The sequence below is a fragment of the Adiantum capillus-veneris genome, chromosome 16 (genome assembly GCF_014529385.1).
Source record: "Adiantum capillus-veneris isolate H3 chromosome 16, ASM1452938v2, whole genome shotgun sequence".
Classification (NCBI taxonomy): Eukaryota; Viridiplantae; Streptophyta; class Polypodiopsida; order Polypodiales; family Pteridaceae; genus Adiantum; species Adiantum capillus-veneris.
In genome coordinates this window covers 138,135,372-138,155,206 of record NC_140946.1, presented here as the reverse complement: position 1 = coordinate 138,155,206, position 19,835 = coordinate 138,135,372, and positions in this window count along the sequence as shown.

Sequence of the window (19,835 nt, the reverse complement as noted above, 5' to 3'; positions counted from 1 at the left end):
CCAAGCTTTAATGGAGAGCTCATCACCTACTCCAAGCTTGTGACATAGAAGCCTACATCGACACACTCTTGGCATGTGGATGCAAATCCAACCAAGAGCCAAGCTTCAATGCATGCTCATCTCCTCTACCAAGCTAATTACTAATCTAAGCTATGCTAATATGAGTGATTATGTGAGGAGATGTACATCTTTCTCGTAAGATACTCCTTCTTCCTCTCAATCTACTCTCATACATTGCTAGCTCTCACCATCTTTGAAGGTGTGTGAGGTCTTGGGTCTGAGAACGGGGATAATTAATGTTGTGTTTGCTAAGTGTTTTGCTTAGTGCATGAAGCTTTCATCTTCATTGCACTAGCTAGTCTTGAAGGAACACAAAGAATTGTATTGTACAATGTCTCTCTTGATGGGAGAAACCATAATACAAAGCCTTTTGGAGGGGGGACCGGATCCATGCAAATACGGTCCTCAAAAATATTGTCAATAGCTTAATTTCTCTCTCTTTTGAAAGTATTGTTCATGATATCTAACTAGGTGTTATGCTTTTTGTTGCTCTCTCCACCCAAGCACTCTTGTAATTCTCATTAGGAATCTATTCTAATGAAATGCCCACTATGTTCATGCTAATTTCCGCTACACACAAGTTTTTAGGCCATTAAATGTTACATTGGTATCAGAGCACAAGGTTTCTCTTTTCTTGCTCAAGAAGGGAGGTCCTCAAGCTAGCTATAAATGGTTGGTATTATTAATTGCTTGTGAGTAAGTAGAATAGGGATTTTTCATCCTTGCAGTGCGCTTGCCTTCGTGTAGTTAACGGGGCATCACCGTTGAGAGCTATGGTCTTAATAGTGGAGTTCTACGGGGCTTGCCTACGGCTTAATCACTATTGAGCTATTAGAAGCTTGACAGGAGCCGGTGCTGTTTTGGTGTTGAAAGACCCTCTCTTCTATTCCTTGCAATTAATGGTATTCGAGCCACGGGTACAGTAGCTTGAGTGCTTTTTCTAAAGGGGTAAAGAGGAGTAGCAACTAGGGCTTGAAGTGCCAAAGTACACCTAAAAAGTTTACCACGGATCCATGCAAATCCGGTCCTCAAAACTATTGTCAATAGCTTAATTTCTCTCTCATTTGAAAGTATTGTTCATGCTATCTAACTAGGTGTTATGCTTTTTGTTGCTCTCTCCACCCAAGCACTCTTGTAATTCTCATTAGGAATCTATTCTAATGAAGTGCCCACTATGTTCATGCTAATTTCCGCTACACACAAGTTTTTAGGCCATTAAATGTTATAGGCGAGGTGGTCTTTAAGCGCGTGGAGTGCAAGAACTGCATGGTGACTTTGTTTTTAAGCTCAATGGTTGAATAGCCAACAAATGTAGATGTGAGGCTGTTTATCATTGGCCCAAATATCTTCGTTCTCCAAGTGAAGAAACCTGTATAGAATGCTTCCTCAAATGCCAGCATATTGCTTGAGGGCAAAAACATGCATCGGGCATAGAAGCCGTAAAGGACTTCTTCGAAAGGCTGGCCACTTCAGTCATAGCAAAGACCCTTATTGCCTTCGAGGATGACATCCATGGTGCTGCTGCTTGCTCTTGCTCGTGAAAAGCTTGAATACATCTGAGAAGCATTCTAAAGATCTTGTATAGCATGGCACATGAGAGGTCAGGAAGGCTCTTGAATAAAGTCATGGAGTCCGTTAGGGTTTTCACCATGTATTCCTCTATCGATGTTCCCTGCTCTGGAGCTGGCAATCATGGATAGTTCAGCCATGTAGGCTACTTCTTTCTCAATGCTTCATATGCTTGCTATCCTTACCCTTGGAAAAGACAAAAGGTTGGGTCTCTTTGTAGTGTGGCAGGTGCTCTTGTGAACAGAATCATATATCTTGGATTCTTGTTCAACCAGCTCTTTCTCCACTTTGGGTGGACATCCTCTATGCCTTCTACCTGCATATCTTTGTATAACCTTTCTTTTACCTATAGTAGCTCTACTTTGATCAAAGGGTATGGCAATGATTGTCGATTACATTGTGCATTGATTTTGTTGGGAGTGAGTTGAGTGACATTGACTGAGTGGAGAACTCTCAACTCCCAATCCATCGCTGCTTTCCATTCTGCATCTGTCTCCTAGGAAACCTATTCTTTTGAGTGCATCTTCCTCAGCTTTAGAAAGCTAGACCATGGACACTTGCTCAGCATCTGTGAGTGGTACTTGAAAATCTTCTTCTTCTACCCCTTCTGTCGGCTGTGTTTCCATCTCAGCAAAAGAGACTAATGGAATGTCAATAGCTGGTTGATCAAAGGTACCTGTTTCTTCTTGTGTCTATGGTTGTCTCTCTCTCAATAGTTGATTGACTCTTTCTAATTATGCTATCTCTTTGAGAAGTTGCTCTTCTCATTGTACCCGCATCAGTGCAAGGTCTCTTCTTTGTGATTGCTCTAGCTTTTTCTCTAACTCGAGATCCTTGTTTTTCTTTTCCAAAGTCTTATAGAATTCATCCGTACCTTTGATTGAGGCAACAATAGGATTTTGCCTTATCTGTCTCAAAAATGCTGCTTGATCATTAATTCTTTGCTCTGAGTATTGCAGAGAACCGTTCACTACATTGAGTTGCACTTGGATATTTTGTATGACAGAGTGGTGGTTAGGAGTTTATTTGTTACCTCTGTCAGCTGTTGATCTTTGTTCTTGCAGGCATCAAATAACTTGGTTAGAAGTTCTCCGAGCTCTTCCATCTCTTTCTACTGCTTTTCTTTGGCCAGTTGGTGCTGTTTTGATTCATCTTTCAACTCTTTGACTTGTCTGTGTAGATCCGAGACTATGTTCATCCTGTCATCCAGTTCTCCTTGTAGAGCATTGATGACTAGCTCAAGCTCTCTAGCCTTAGCATTGTGGCTAAGTGCTCATGTTCACATTTTTTTTGTCATTCGCTGCATCTTCTTGGCATATTCATTAACCTGCATGATGACCTTGTCGTTTGTGTCCCATTCTTCAGACTCTGTAGGCTGCCTAGATGTTTCAGCCATTTCGGTTTGTGGCTCCTTGGGTGGTGTTGTGGTGTCTGCTTGTGGTTGCAGCGGGGGTTCTACTTGTCCTTGAGGTGTTGTGGTTGCCTCGACTGCTTTTGCTTCTTGAGGCTTCATGGATGCCTCGACTACTTTTTGTTGGGTGGTCATAGAAGGTGTGGTCTCTGTTTCTGTTGCTTTTGACTACTCAAAACTGGCTGTTGCCTGCTATTTAGGCCCCTTTTATTTGGCTTCCTTGCACTCATTGGGTCCAACTGTTGGTGAAGGACAAGGGCTTGGCATTGGATGGTCTGCCTGCTCCGTAGCAGGTGAGGTTGGCTTCGGATACATCTCCCCTTGGTCGTGATGTGTCTTGCTGTGTCCGTAGCCTTCGCTTGTCCTTGTTTCTCTGCTGCATCTTCTCTTGCTTTCCTCTCAGCTTCTTGAGCTTCTTTTAACTTTAGGGCCTTTGCCTCTGTGTACATGCATTCAAGAAAGTCTGTGGGGTAATCTGCTTCTTTCCTTGTAGGGTTTTTGGTTCTGGGTCCCCTTATCTCTCTTGGAACCTACCTTTTCGGGTCCTCACCTGCAGCTTGGCGGCTTCTTTCATAAGTCTATTTTTCTCTTTCAAACCTCACCTTCTTTTGCTGAGGTTCCTCTTGGTGTGCAGCTACAGCTTTCTTCTTCATCTCTTCAATTCTGGCCCTTCTCTCTTCGTTGTCCGAACTCTCACTGCTATGAGCTTCATGGGAGCTTTTGGCAGATTCTTCATCAGACTTATAAACTCTTTTCGATGAACGTGTGGTTTTGGGAGAAGGTTGTGTAGACACAATCCATGTGTTTAGATTTGGAGCAAGTGGAAATTTTCGGCCATGCCAATAGCATGATATGATATTCTTGTCAGTACTTCAGGCGCGCCCAGATAGGTGATTTTACCTTCTTTCTTGTTGCCCTTCAGCGTTGTCAGCACATACTACGCATGATCAATCGATTGCTTGGTTGTCGACTTTAACACTTGGGTGAAGGTGGTCGCAACTTCATGATTTGGGGTGGTGTAGCGTGGTTGTCTCTTTGCTAAAAAGTGGAAGTGCTGATGGTATAGGCATGCTGGTTCTTCCACTTGCCTTTGGATGATGTCGAAAAAAGTTGTAGCAGTAGTCTCCTTGGTGAATGTCCCTGCTGTCTTTCTGTCTGGGGCCCGCATTGTCATCCCTTCAGTCGACAATTTTAGTGCCTCTACCACAATATCTTTTGTGATCACTACTTCGACTTTCTGCCCTTGTTAGTTGGTGATTTGGGCTGACCCATCCTCTTTGATAATAGATAGTAGTTCATATGCTTTTTGGAAATATACGCCGCATGGTCCCTGGTCGTAGAGATCCCTGAGGCCTAGCCTTCTGTTGGCTTCTTTTGTGTTTGGCTTAGCAGCAACATCATAAATCTCTTTTGGTAGCATCTGCAGCTCTAGTTGGTGTCCTTCTTCACTCGTAAACCTGTTAGTGAAAACCATTGTATTGTTTTCCTCAAGCTGTTCTCTTGACAAGTATGTTGCCTTGGCCATCTTTATTGAACTTGGGTCCAACTGGTAGGGTGGCAGGTCTTGCAACTTTTCTTTCTGGGACACCCTTTTCTTGGCCTTCTCGACAGCTTGCATTGCTCGTGTTAAGTGAATATAGTGCCAAAGCTAGAAAATTCTGCAAATTCCGCTTTGAAATGCCCTTGAGTCTGAATTGCTAACAAATTGAGTCCAATTTGCTTCAAATCAATTTTGGAGCATGCATAGATGCATAAAAACATGTAATGATCAAAATCATACAGCTCATGCAAAAATTTGCAACAAATGTATATAATCGTGATTATTTATAGATGGGGATTTTTTCCAACTTTTTGCATTTTTGATATCATAGGCTTGAAACATATGGCATTTAGGTGCTCTGAGTGAAGTGTGGGCTCAATTGAGTGCACTGGGTGGAAATGGTGCCAAATTTAGTCTTTCAGTCTCAAAAACAGTAGATATAAAGGGATTTTGAGATTTTGAGATCCAAATTTGCTCAAACTTGGTCATTGGACTTGGGACATCATGTGCTTTGGTCCCATAAGGTCAAAGTTACAATTTTCCCACATTTAGGCAAGAAAGTAAATAATCGCGATTATTAACTTTTTCATCAAAATGTACATTTTTTGGTGCAACTTGGTTCTAGGCATGATGTAGACCCTGTGTATGAGATATGGGGTGATCTGGATCAAGAAATGTGAAAGATAACTCAAAAATTGGATTGGAAAGACTTCTTTGTGTTTTTGAGAATTTCAAAGTTTTCCTTGATCATTTTGGCTCATACTTGAAATGTGACATGTAATAGATGTGTACAAGTGATAGATGAAGTGAAGGTACCATTTTCAAGCCAAAAAATCACAAAAGTAAATAATCACCGATTATTTACGGCAGTCAATTTTGTTTTGCTGAACTTGACAATTTTTGACCTAAACATATTCAATACACCTAAAACATGTCCTAAATTGAATTTGGTAAAGTTTTGTCGTGTTGTCATCACTTCTTGCTTTTTCGACTCTGAAATCACCGGTTCTTGTGACTAGATGGCATGTGGAGTTGGTTAGTCACTTTTGAAGCTATAGACTTGTCCGCTACATAGTCCTGAAGCTACCCATCCAGTTTTGGTCCATTTTAGACTCCATATATCAAATTTGACGCTTTGCAGCCTCTGAGCTGTTTTTTGCTTTTTGAGAGCTTGCCTTGAATATTTTTATGAAATCATCCATGTACATTGTGTATTGACCCAATCTATAAGCTGTTTGTGGAGTCGGAATCCAATTCTGGTATCTAACAGAAATCTAGCTTTTCTACTTGGGACCCCTCTCGACCCCTGCCAAATGGTCATCTCGTGATATAGAAACGGTTCTATTATATAGGGGTATGCTACAGTTCAAGTCTCGTCCAATTTGGTTGAGCTGATAGGCCGCTATGGTCGATTTTTGTTCCTAGGACTTCGTGCACTGCTGGATTTCTAGATTTTTTCCCTTGAGCTTAGACTTGCTACCGGCCATATAGAAGTGATCATTGATAAGCATAGAACTTACCCCTCATGTCTCGTGTGAGTCGTCACTGTAAACGGGCGACTATGGACTCCAAAAATCGCGTGCGAAGAGGTCGAAAGCTCTCTTTTGCAAGAGTCACTAGTGGAAATGAGGTAATTTTGGACTACCTTGGATATCTATACTCGGACTTCCCAAACTATTTTTCCCCAAATTCCCCTGTTAGTCCTACTAGGCCGTGAAATCTATGTTAGACTAAAAAATTTCCTCAATCGGATTCGAGTTGCTCATTCTACAAGAATTTGCAAAAGTAGGCCTTGACAACTTAATTTAGGCTTCTCGTTTCCGCCTGTCGATTCCATTGGAGTTTTTTATGGTTATCCGCCTTGTCTTTCTAATCATCAGCATATCTTCAATTTTTCCATCTGAGCTCATTTGCTATTTATTATTAATCTTTGACCTGTTTATTGAAAGAAATCAAAGAAAATAACAAAATGTGCTAAAAAAGCAAAGTAAAAATCTAATAATTTAAAAAAATCCATTGAAAAACACATCTTTTTTTTTGGGTGAATTCTCCATTTTTTAGTCCCAAGATGATGGATAATGATAAAAATAACCAAAAAAGACCATTTTTTGATGATTTTTGATGGTATATATACTATTTATACTCATTAGGGAGATGTTTTCATTTAAATTTTCCCTGTTGATGATTTGTAAGGGCATTATGCTGGCAGGTTGGGTCTTGAGTAATTAACTCAAGGGTTTTTGATGTTGAAGTGTCGTTTTGTTGTCTTCCAAAGAGCAAGTCTTGTAACTTGTGTGCTCTTTGCTTTATTGTACGGTCAGGATGCTTTGACACTCTAATTTTTTGAGCTGTCAATATCAATGATGATGGTTGTCGAGCTTTTACCCGCCACTGGTATCTTGGTTTGTCTTGGTCTGAATGTTGTGGTTGACTCTTTTGAGACTTAACTCTACATTGCTTCATGAGTTTTACAATTTGCGAAGAAGATAAGTGCTCCTTTTTCTTCCAAATCCATTTTGTTTTAGGTTCCTTGCTCGAAGATGCTCCTCTTTGTGTTTTGAACCTTGGAACCGTCTTTGGTACAATAGATGATGTTTTGGGCACCCATATTTGAATCGGTTTGTCCTTAAGTTGTGCCTTTGGTACCCAAATTTGCCTGACTCCTTGCATGCTATGTCTATAGGAAGGATAAGATTGATTGCTTTGTGGTTTTCTCTATTGGTAACCTCGTTTCCATTCCTCCTTGCTTGGTGCAATTGGAACAATGAATTGTCCGCCTTTAGGTGATAGCTTGAGTTGATTGGTATTTCAATCTGGTACTGCCTTGTACATCCGCATCCATGAGATTCCAAGAATCGTTGTTTTATTCATGTGTTCATTTGGTAAACATACAAACTGATGAGGGCATGAACATCCATGTACTATCACATTTAAGTTGACTACTCTCAATGTCGGTGTTGGGTTCTTGTTGCATCCTTTAATAGTCGCTACTTTTGTTGTTGTCAAAGACTGACTTGATGCTTTCTTGTTCGTGGAATAACTGATTGCATTTACTCGAGCTCCTGTATCGAACAATGCATTTGTGCTATGATTGTTCAGTTGTACTTTGATGCAAAGGTCCATTCCATCTAACCATTTATCATCTGTTGACACTGCATCTTTCTGTAATTCCCATAGTCATTCATCTAGTTCGAGAGTGTTGATGGGAATAGGTATTTGTTGATTTTTGAGAGCAAATTTCCATTTGAGTACTCAAAGCCGAGCTTCCTCTTGGGGTTCATCAATAACCTGCTCTCGTTTTATCTTTCTTTGCTTTGTTACATGCATCTTTTCTAGCAATCCATTGGTTAGTGGCAAATTGTACTTCTTTAAACGGAATTCACTAATCCAATTAGCCATTGATTCACCATCTAGGGTGGAAAACTTAACTGCTCCACTTGGAGATACATCTTCAATGATAAACGATTCCCTTTTTCTTAAACTTGGGAATGTGTTTCTTAAGGGAGTAGAACAAAACTAAGTGCCCCTTATTAAAGATTTTGTAAATAGATGGGAATCAAAAAATTGTTTTGTTTTTTTCTTTTGTTCATAGATGTGAGCTACAACAGTTAGCCTTTGCTCATCAAGCTTTTCTAAATCTTCATGTTTCTCTGACAATTCATGTCCAGTCCACTCAAGATCCTTAGCTACCCTTAGTGTCGGCAATAGAAATTCTATCAGCAGTATGGCATCAAGACCATATACAAGGTTAAAGGGTGTAGCATTTAAAGTTGTCTTGAATGAAACTCAATAAGCCCATAGAGCAGCATGGAGATTCATTTCCAAATCTGTTCGTCTTGAACTAACCACTTTAGTGAATACCGAGCTAAGAATTTTATTTGTATGCTCAGCTTGTCCATTTTCTTGTGGGTGATAGGGAGCCAATTTGTTATGGATGACCATAAATTCATTAAGCAGATCCTCAATTACCTCATTGAGGAAATGAGTTCCCCTATCTCACTGAAAATTTCTATTGGAAATCCATATGTGAACACATTCTCATATAAGAATGCGCCTGTAGTTCTGGTATGATTCTTTTGAGTTGCTTTAGCCTCGGCCCACTTGGTCAAATAGTCCATAGCTACAATGATATATTGAGCTTGGGTTCTATAAGTAGGTGACTGTATTGGCCCAACAAAGTCTATACCCCGTTTTGCAAAAGCTCTTGCCACCATCATTGGTCTTAAGGGCATGATGTCTACATGGGTTGGCATTTTTTCTCGTTAACATGCATCACACATTCTAACATATTCCTTGGCATCTGCAAAAAGTGTTTGCCACCATATGCCTGCCATTAAGATTGCTCTTACGGTGGTCTCACTAGAAAAGTGACCTCCAGCTAATCTAGCATGTGCTTGTTCTATAACGGAATATATTCGTCTTCAATTGCACAAAGACGCAGATGTTGTTCTTTACCTCTCCGATACAATTGGTTTCCAATAAGAGCATAGTCTCTTGCTTCACTTTCAATTTCTCTTTGATGACGTTTACTCATATCCTCAGGAAATTTTTGTCTTGATAAGTAAGTAACTAGATAGTTACTCCAGTTATGAACGAGTAATATTTGGAACAATGACACATGATGTTAGCAGCAAGCTAACACGGATACCATTTTTCGGAGTTCTCATTGTAAAACATTTATTATTTTAATAAATCGGGAATATTGTAACTCCTATTCTCGGATAAACTCTGTAATTAATGAGCCGAGGCTACAAGCTTCCAGATTGTATTAACATGTCATTACCCATCTTTGGTAGAGCTCTCAGATTATTAGTTTTGACCACCAAAAACCTTAGCTAAGGTATAAAAGCCAATTTTTGTAAGTTATTATTAATTTTTGGATAATGAAATACATAGCATGAGCTAACGAGGCTCACTCCTCTCCTTCTCACACTTCCTATTCCGTCCCCAATTGTCACATTGCAGTCATGTTTGTTGAATTGCAACCATAAGTAAGAGCTCTACGCATTGACGTAAACACATCATAGTATTTCATAGCTTTTGGCGTCGTTGACCCGCGGCCTAATTTCATCATGACTAGGGATTTACACTTTCAAATAAAAAACTAAGCATAGGCGGGGTATTGGGGCATCATTGCTAAGCATTTAGATGCATTATGGGTCGAAAATGACTAGGTCAAAAATCCACTGCTGTGATGTTAATAATCACGATTTTGGAACTTGACCTAAAGTGGGGTTTGAGACCATAAGCATGTGTGCTTAGGTCTTATAAACATGTCCTAAAAGTTTCGTTATGTTTGGATGTCATTTGATGCTGTAACGGATTTGATTTGTTTGCCGATGGGCGATTGGCTTTTGGTGATTTCACTCACTTGAGTATAGCTTCAGTTAGATCCGAGCTGATGGACACATCAAAAGACCTTTAGGACTGCTTGAAAAAGTGATAGCTAATTCTTGTGGGATTGATTATCAACACACTTTTGCCATAGTGGACTTTGGAAAGAAACTCAATTATGAAATCATCTTGGGAAGACCTTTCATGTGACAAGTACAAATCAGCCAGGGTTGGGGAAAAAATTATATGTACTTAAAGCAAGTGGGATCAACAACAAGGGTTAATCTAAAAGATCACACTTATAGAAATGCCATGAAAACACTTATAGAAATGCCATGAAAACACCCATACAAGAATTCAATTTAGTCTCTTTGGCTGAAACTAAGGCTCCATCTTGGTTGAACAAAGACACACCTATTTGGATGTGTGGAGCCTAAAAAATGGGAGCTTAAAATGAGAAGAATGTATCTTAGAAAGGGATTGCATAGATGAAGCCTATGTACGTGGACCCTTTTTAGAGAATTTGTTTGAGCCATTTGAGTAAACTCAAATCTTGGCAACAATGGATGTATGTGTAAATACGTCTATGCCTACTCAATTTTGCAATGAGTACGGCTATGACATAATTCCTATACGAATGATTTCAACCCTTCACATTGAAGAATAAATTCATGAATCCAAGGACTTGATGAAAGCTCAACAAGTTTTTTCAAACCTCTACTATGATGCAACAGATGAGTTAGAAGAACATTTAGCTACCTCAGACGATTTGGGGTCGGAAAAAGAACATGTGAGAGCTAAACTACTCATAAAAGGAGGGGAGGAAAAGTTTTTTTGACTTTCCAAACTAGAAACCAAGAAGACAGAAATGATATAGAAGAAAAAGAGGCACGAGAAACTTGAAATCTAGACCTATGCTATCAGTTTCTAGTAGAACACAATTTTTGATGCAGATAGATACACATGATTGTGTCAAAGACAAAATCATTGGTAGATATCCTTTAAACAAAACTAAAAAAATGTCAAAAACATTGAGAAAAACAAGAAAGGAGACTCAAGAAAAACCTAAATACCAGGACAAGGATTCAACCATGACACGAGCTGAACAGAGAAAGAAATATCAAGAGTTGAAAAAAGCTCTAAAGGAGATGTATACAATTGAAATGGAAACTACTGAGGAGGAAGGTAAATATGTAATGAGTGTTCCATCCCATTACAAGAAATATACTCTCCAAGACCAAAAAATCGTAGTCGAACAACCTGTCAGGGAACTACAAAAACAAGGCGAATCCTACGAAGGACCTAAAAACACAAAAAATATAGATCTGGCTGAACCAGGAGAAGAGCCTAGACTACCTAGATTGCAAAGCACCTGACGAAAGAAGAAGAAGAGATTTTGTTAAGCTTACTAAAAGAATACCGAGATATCTTTGCTTGGTCTTATAAGGATCTCAATGGTGTTGATCCGAAATTCTGTCAACATACCATACCTATGAGAGATGATGCGCAACCGAGCAGACAAAGACCATTCATTTATGATGAGACATTTACCAGAAAGATCAAAGAAGAGATTGAAAAGCTAAAGGAAGCCGAATTCATTTATGAAATTGAACACACGGATTGGGTGTCAATTGTGGTAGTACGCAAGAAAAATGGAAAATTACGAGTGTATGTCAATCTCAAGAAAGTGAATGCAGCTACCATTAGAGACAAATGTCCTCTTCCAATCACTGAGCATGTTATAGAACCAGTTGCAGGAAAAGAAGCTTATAGCTTTTTAGATGGCTTTTTGGGATACAATCAACTTTTGGTTGATCCCAAAGATTAGCATAAAAGTGCCTTTGCAACTGAATGGGGCATTTTTGCCTATCGGGTTTTGCCTTTTGGGTTAACTAATGCTCCTGCCACCTTTCAAAGATTGATGAGCCATGTTTTTAAAGAATACCTTCGTAATTTCTTGGAAGTATATATGGATGGTTTATGTGTACATTCATCAATCCGTGATGATCATTTTGAATACCTCAAAAAGGTATTCAAAAAATGTAGACTTTATAGGATTTGCTTATATCCTAAAAAGTGCACATTTATGGGCAGACAAGTAAAAATTCTTGGACATATAGTGTCTAAAAATGACATAGCTACTGACATGGATAAAATTCATATTATTGTTGATTTTCCTAGACCGACAATAGTCAAAGGGGTTTAAGCCTTAATGGGACATTGGATATTAGAGACAATTCATTTACATGTACGCTATACTTGCAAAACCCATGTATAGCTTGATTACACTCTTTGAATGGACTAATGAGTGTGAAGAATCCTTCATGAAGCTTAAGCAAGCTCTCACTTTAGCTCCAATATTGAAAGTACCAGATTGGAATAAGATATTCCACATACATGTAGATGCTTCCAATTTTTCTATCAGATGTATATTAGATCAACCAGGAGACAAGATAATTGATTTTCCTATTTCTTATGCTAGCAGATAGTTGAATATGGCAGAGGAAAACTACACAACCACATAAATGGAAGGGTTAGGAATGATCTATTCCGTAATAAAGTATAGACATTACCTATTAGCTAACAAATTTGTGTTCTTTGTGGACCACCAAGCCTTATTGTACTTGGTCAACAAGCCATGCAACACAGGAAGAATAGTGAGATGGTTCATCATTCTTCTGGAATTTGATTTCATTGTAGTTGTGAAAAAGGGCACCACTCATCAAAGAGTAGATCATTTGTCAAGGATTGTATCCAGAGAACCACCTAAGGGAGTAGACGATGATCTACCAGATGCACATCTGTTCTCCGTGGAAATGATACCTTGATGGTCAAAAAACATGGTATCATTGATGACCATAGCTCAAGTGGATTTGCAAATACCACTTCCTATTACAATCGGATTAATTGAGCGATTGACTATGTATCAATTACTAACACAAGGTTGTACAAAAGAAATCGAGATGCAATATTGCTTTTATACATTAATCCTAAGGAGAAAACCCAATACCTAAATCAAGCACGTATTATCATAGTAGGACTTCACTTTGTGGAAGACCAAACTATGCAACAAATCTTGAGACTTGGAGTATTTTGGACAACAATGAGGAGTGATGTTCACTCATTTGTAAAAATTTGTCCTCAATGCTAGAAACAAGCACCCATACCTCCTGTGACAATGTTCCAAATATCACCTACTTATAGAACCCAAGCTCAATATATCATTGTAGCTACAGATTATTTTACCAAGTGGATTGAGGCTAAAGAAACTCAAAAGAATGATGCCAGAACCACAACCGCATTCTTATATGAGAATGTGTTCACAAGATATGGACTGTCAATAGAAATTGTCAGTGATTGGGAAACTCATTTCCTCAATGAGGTAATTGAGTATTTGCTTAATAAATTTATGGTCATCCATAACAAATTGACTCCCTATCACCGACAAGCAAATGGACAAGTTGAGCATACAAATAAAATTCTTAGCTCGGTATTGACTAAAGTGGTTAGCTCACGACGGACAGATTGAGAAATGAATCTCCATGCCACTCTATGGGCTTATCAAGTTTCATTCAAGATAATTTTAAATGCTACACCCTTTAACCTTGTTTATTTTCTTGATGCCATACTGCCGATATAATTTCTATTGCTGACACTAAGGGAGCTAAGGATCTTGAGTGGACTGGACATGAATTGTCAAAGAGACACGAAGATTTAGAAAAGCTTGATGAGCAAAGGCTAAGTGATGTAGCTCACATCTATGCACAAAAGCAAAAACAAAAACAGTTTTTTGATTCCCATCTAATTACAAAAATCTTCAAAAAGGGGACTTAGTTTTAATCTATTCCCTTAAGCAACACATTCCCAAGTTTAAGAAAAAGGGAAATGGACCATTTATTACTAAAGATGTATCTCCAAGTGGAGCAGTTAAGTTGTCCACCCTATATAGTGAACCAACGGCTAATTGGATTAGTGGATGTCGTTTAAAGAAGTACAATTTTCCACTAACCAATGAATTGCTAGAAAAGATGCATGCAGCAAAGCAAAGAAAGATAAAATGATAGAAAGGTATTGATGAAGCCCAAGAGGAAGCTCGGCTTCAAGTACTCAAACAAAAAGCTTCTCTCAAAAATCAACAAATACCTATTCCCATTAACACTCTGGAACTAGATGAATGACTATGGGAATTACAAAAAGATGCAGTGTCAACAGATGATGAATGGTTAGATGAAATGGAGCTTCACATCAAAGTACAATTGAACAATCATATTGCAAATGCGTTGGTCGATATAGGAGCTCGAGTAAATGCAATCAGTTATTCCACGTACAAGAAAGCAACAAGTTAGTCTTTGACAACAGGAATAGCGACTATTAAAGGATGCAACAAGAACCCAACACCGACATTGGGAGTAGTCAACTTAAATGTGATAGTACATGGATGTTCATTCCCTCATCAATTTGTATGTTTACCAGATGAACACATGAATGAAACAATGATTCTTGGAATCTCATGGATGCAGACATACAAGGTAGTACCAGATTGGGATACCAATCAACTCAGGCTTTCACTAGAGGCGGACAACTCATTGTTCCAATTGCACCAAGCAAGGAGGAATGGAAAGGAGGTTACCAGTAGAGCAAACAACAAAGCAATCAATCTTTTCCATCCTATAGACAAGTAAATTCTACAAGTAGCATGCAAGGAGTCAGGCAAATTTGGGTACCAAAGGCACAACTTAAGGACAAACCGATTCAAATATGGGTGCCCAAAACATCATCTAATGTACCAAAGATGGTTCCAAGGTTCAAAACACAAAGAGGAGCATCTTCGAGCAAGGAACCTAAAACAAAATGTATTTGGAAGAAAAAGGAGCACTTATCTTCTCCGCAAATTGTAAAACCGATGAAGCAATGTAGAGTTAAGTCTCAAAAGACTGAACCACAACATTCAAACCAAGACAAACCAAGATACCAGTGGCAGATAAAAGCTCAACAACCATCATCATTGATATCGACAACTCACGAAGTTAGAGTGCCAAAGCATCCTGACGGTACAATAAAGCAAAGAGCACACAAGCTACAAGACTTGCACTTTGGAAGACAACAAAAGGACACCTCGACATCAGAAACCCTTGAGTTAATTACTCAAGACCCAACCTGCCAGCATAATGCTTGTAATTGCATTGATCTTCAAAGCATGGTAGAGCCAACCAAGGAAGGGTGGAAGGGAACTAAGTAATTAAGTGCAATGTTTGAAGAGGGAGGAAAAAGTTTGATGTTAACGTGTGATTTTTTTCAAAATTACCTAATAATGCCCTTAAGAATCATCAACAAGGAAAATTTAACTAATAACATTTCTCCGATGAGTGTAAATAGTGTATATACTATCATAAAAATCATCAAAAAATGGTCTTTTTTGGTTATTTTTATCATTTTTATCATATTGGGACTTAAAAATGAATAAATCCACCAAAAAACAGTAAAGATGTGTTTTTTAATGGATTTTCTTAATTACGGGATTTTCACTTTTCTTTTTTAGCACATTTTGTTAGTTTCTTTGATTTATTTCAATAAACAGGTCAAAAATTAATAATAAATAGCAAATGAGCTTAGATGGAAAAATTGAAGATACGCTGATGATCAGAAGGACAAGACAGACAACCATAAAATATTCCAATCAAATCGACAGATGGAAGCGAGAAGCCTAAATTAGGCTGCCAAGGCCTATTTTCGCAAATTCTCGCAGAATGAGCAAACAGAATGCGATTGAGGAAATTTTTGAGTCCAACATAGATTTCACGGCCTAGTAGGACTAACAAGGGAATTTGGGGAAAAATAGTTTGGGAAGTTCGCGTATAGATATCCAAGGTAGTCCAAAATCACCTCATTTCCACTAGTCGCCCTTGCAGAAGAGAGCTTTCGACCTTCTTTGCGCACGATTTCCAGAGTCCACAGTCGCCCGTTTACAACGCCGTCTCACATGAGACATGAGGGGTAAGTTCTATGCGTATCAATGATCAATTCTATATGGCCGGTAGCAAGTCTAAGCTCAAGGAAAAAAACCTAGAAACCCAGTAGTGCACGAAGTCCTAGGACCAAAAATTGACCATAGTGACCTATCAGCTCAACCAAATTGGAACTGTAGCATGTCCCTATATAATATAACCCTTCTATATCACCAGATGACCATTCCACAGGGGTCGAGGGGGGTCCCAAGTAGAAAAGCTAGGTTTTTGCCAGATACCAAAATTGGATTCTGACTCCATAGACAGCTTATAGACTGGGTCTATACACAATGTACATGGATGGTTTCATGAAAACAGTCAAGGCAAACTGTCAAAAAGCAGAAAATAGCTCGAAGGCTACAAAGCGTCAAATTTGACATATGAAGTCTAAAATGGGCCAAAACTGGATGGGTAGCTTCAGGATTATGTAGCCGGACAAGTCTATAGCTTCAAAAGTGACTAACCAACTCCATAGGCCATCTAGTCACAAAAATCGGTGATTTTAGAGTCGAAATAGTCGTGTGCACCACTCACTATTACTTGTTAATTTGTTTTACAATATTTAGATTAATTATGGATGATAGGATGGCATGCCCTATCAAATCTTTCAAAAACCAAAGATACATGATCAACATATATGCAACAATGGCCTTTTTTCCGTATAGAAACTACAAGATCTATGTTATCCATCTCATGGTTAGGAGAGTATAGCTCAACACTTACTCTTAGATATTGCTCCAATTCATCACAGACTCAATAGAGGAGGTAAATATCGAATGAAACTCCACCGATGGAGTCTACCCCATCAACATTGGATGGTACATTTCAAGAATTTGAGATGGAACAAATATTGGATGTCTTTTTTGACATGGACCCCATCATTAAAGTCAAGGTGCACGTTATGGTTATGTTTTGAGAATTTGGTTATGGTTATTGCTTTGGAGTTTGCTTAAGGCTATGGTTATGGTTTGAGGATTTGGTTACGGTTATGGTTTTGGAAATTGCTTAAGGTTATGGTTATGGTTTTGGAACCCGCTTAAGATTATGGTTTGAGAATTTGGTTATGGTTTTGGAAAACGCTTAAGGTTATGTTTATAATTTGAGAATTTGGTCATGTTTATGGTTGTGGTTTTGGAATTTTCTTAAGGTTATGGTTATGGTTTTGGAATCCGCTAAGGCTATGGTTATGGTTTAAGAATTTGGTTATGGTTATGGTTTTGGAATCTGCTTAAAGTTATGATTATTGTTTGAGAATTTGTTTATCGTTATGATCTTGGAATCCTCTTAAGATTATGTTTATGATTTTGCAATCCTCTTAAGGTTATGGTTATGGTTTTGGAGTCCCCTTAAGGTTATGGTTATGGTTTCGAAATCCGCTTAAGGTTATGCTTAGTGTTTGCGAGTCTTGTTATGGTTATGGTTATGATTTGCGATTTTTATGATGGTTATGGTTTGCAAGTATTGTTATGGTTATGTTTGGTGAATCTCATCATGGTTAAAGTTTTAAAATCTTGTTAATGTAATGGCTACATTGTCAATATGTACTCGCACATCTGCTCAATTTTTCAAGCAAAATGAAGGTGGAGTGCGATTGCTTTTGAACTCTTTCCTTTGAGCAGAGAAGACTGGTTTTGGTGCTGCAGTACGTGCAATACCAGCTGGAAGCCCTCTCTACTCAAAGATATTTTATAGGGTTTGTCATAGGTAAATGTCTATATAGGCATCGGTATCCATGTTTGTATAGGCATCAATATACGCATTGTATATTTTAGTGCATATATTGATGCTTCATATTGATGCGTACATCGATGGTACAATATAGTCGTCATCGATATCCGTGAGACATGTTGTAATGGTACCATGAGCATGCAAAGAAAGATGTCGAGCCCATCATGACGATGATGTTGAAGCTACACGTGAAGAAAAGGTGGGCTAAATTTAGAGCTGTAGTGAAGATGAAGAAGTCAATGTTCAAGATTGATCCAAGATAACTTGCCATTAACTTATATCACTATGCACCGCAAGGTTGTAAAACCACAAAGAAAAAAGAATGCACGTTTAGAATAGTTGCACGTAAGCATTGGTTCAATGAAACCCACATGCCCCTATCTCGACAATTGTGTTTGAGGGGGTGTTTTGCAATTAAACCCTATTGGGGGTTCCATCATTGCAATAGCTCCAATGACCAACGAAATTGTCAATACAGAGGGATGAGCTACCCGGCTAGGGCATGGAAACACTCACACAATTAGTGAGCTAATCATGGCAACAAAAATGTAGTTAACTCTACAAGGTGAGCTTCTCGGCCTATGGAGGAGCTAAGCCGCAATGAAGGGCAATCTCTACATCCACTTCTCTTCACCTCTAATCAACCCAATCACACACACTAATGATTGCAAGATGCAGACAACACTAATCCTATCATGCAACACACTAATCGCAACACACACATAGATCTATCAAGCATCACATTCCAATCAAACCTACATGGACACACAAGGCAAAGAGGGAAATCATACAAGATTAGAGCGGGATTAACCACTAATTAGTTACGATCTAGCTAATCTAAGCATCATAGGCAATCATAAGAAGCATGAGAGAGACATAGTGAAAGAGAATGAATCATTGATTAGTATTAATCAAGTCTCATGAGCAAGGATAAGCTCAAGGACTCCATAGCCACACACCTCAAGAGCTCTCACCAAAGAGTGCTCTCGACAAATGAGCTTGAGAACCCCAATTTCTTTTACACACTGCCTTATATACCTAGGGTAAAATTATGAAATGTCCGGGTGCCCAAGGCCTTTAGGGCTCCACCACTTACTGAATCTGCTACCTAGGCACACTAACTGACATGTTCTTTATAGCTTGGAACTCCCATTGAGCCCGTAATACATTAACAATATTACAATGGCTTGAAATAAATTAGGAATTTATAATACGTGACCATTTTGGGAAAACGTGGAAAATGTGTAGCTCTAATCTTTACTGCTTCTTCATGTTGATCTTCGATGTGAATTTGTACATCTTCAATCTTTAGCAGGTTTTGTTAACTGAGTTGACTCAGGTAACATTCCCTCCTTTCGATTTTAGTACCCGTCCTTGGGCACTATTGAAAAGTGTCCATGGAGGCTATGGAAGGTTTTGATTGGTTGTTGATGGGCTGATTGTATTCATTTGTCGTTGAATTTATTGATGAGGTTCAATTTGTTGCAGCATCTTCATTGGTCTGAATTGTCTGATATGAGAGATGATGTTGCATTTGTTCGTTGTAATAGCATAATGATGATGCTACTATTTATTGATGAAAGTATGTACAAGGGAAGTAGAATGATGAGGATCTAAATTAGGGTCTAATACCTGGATGAACAAAGGGAAAAAACCCAAAGAGAAAAAATGCATTTGGGATACGTCCATTATTGGTGTACTTATTAGCATGGAAAATATTAATAAAGTACTCAAGGGATTATTTGTTGATAGATATGGAATTAAAAAGGCAGCAAATATGAGAGGGTAGCATGATGGAACATTGGTTTGCCTGCTATAGTCCACTCAAGGTGCATAGGTAAAAGCAAAAAAGAGTGTCTAATGCATATGTCCAATGATGGGACATCCTATTTATGAATACACATAAATGCATGGAAAACAATATGTTGTGCAAGAAAGATTTTGAGGGGTTCTTTAGAAATATGGTGTAGATATAAAAGCATATGACATGGCTTTGCAAGCTGGCACCCCTTTAAGAATGGTTTTCATTGACGAGGATATGTGCTCTCATGTTATGGTGCACTGTACATGAGTGTTGGACTCTACAACACTCCACCAATTGTAAGTTAATAGACTTTGACTTTTATGCTCATCTCATCTAGCATGAGCGACAAGACTTAGATATGCTCAACTCTTCCAACTTGAGCGT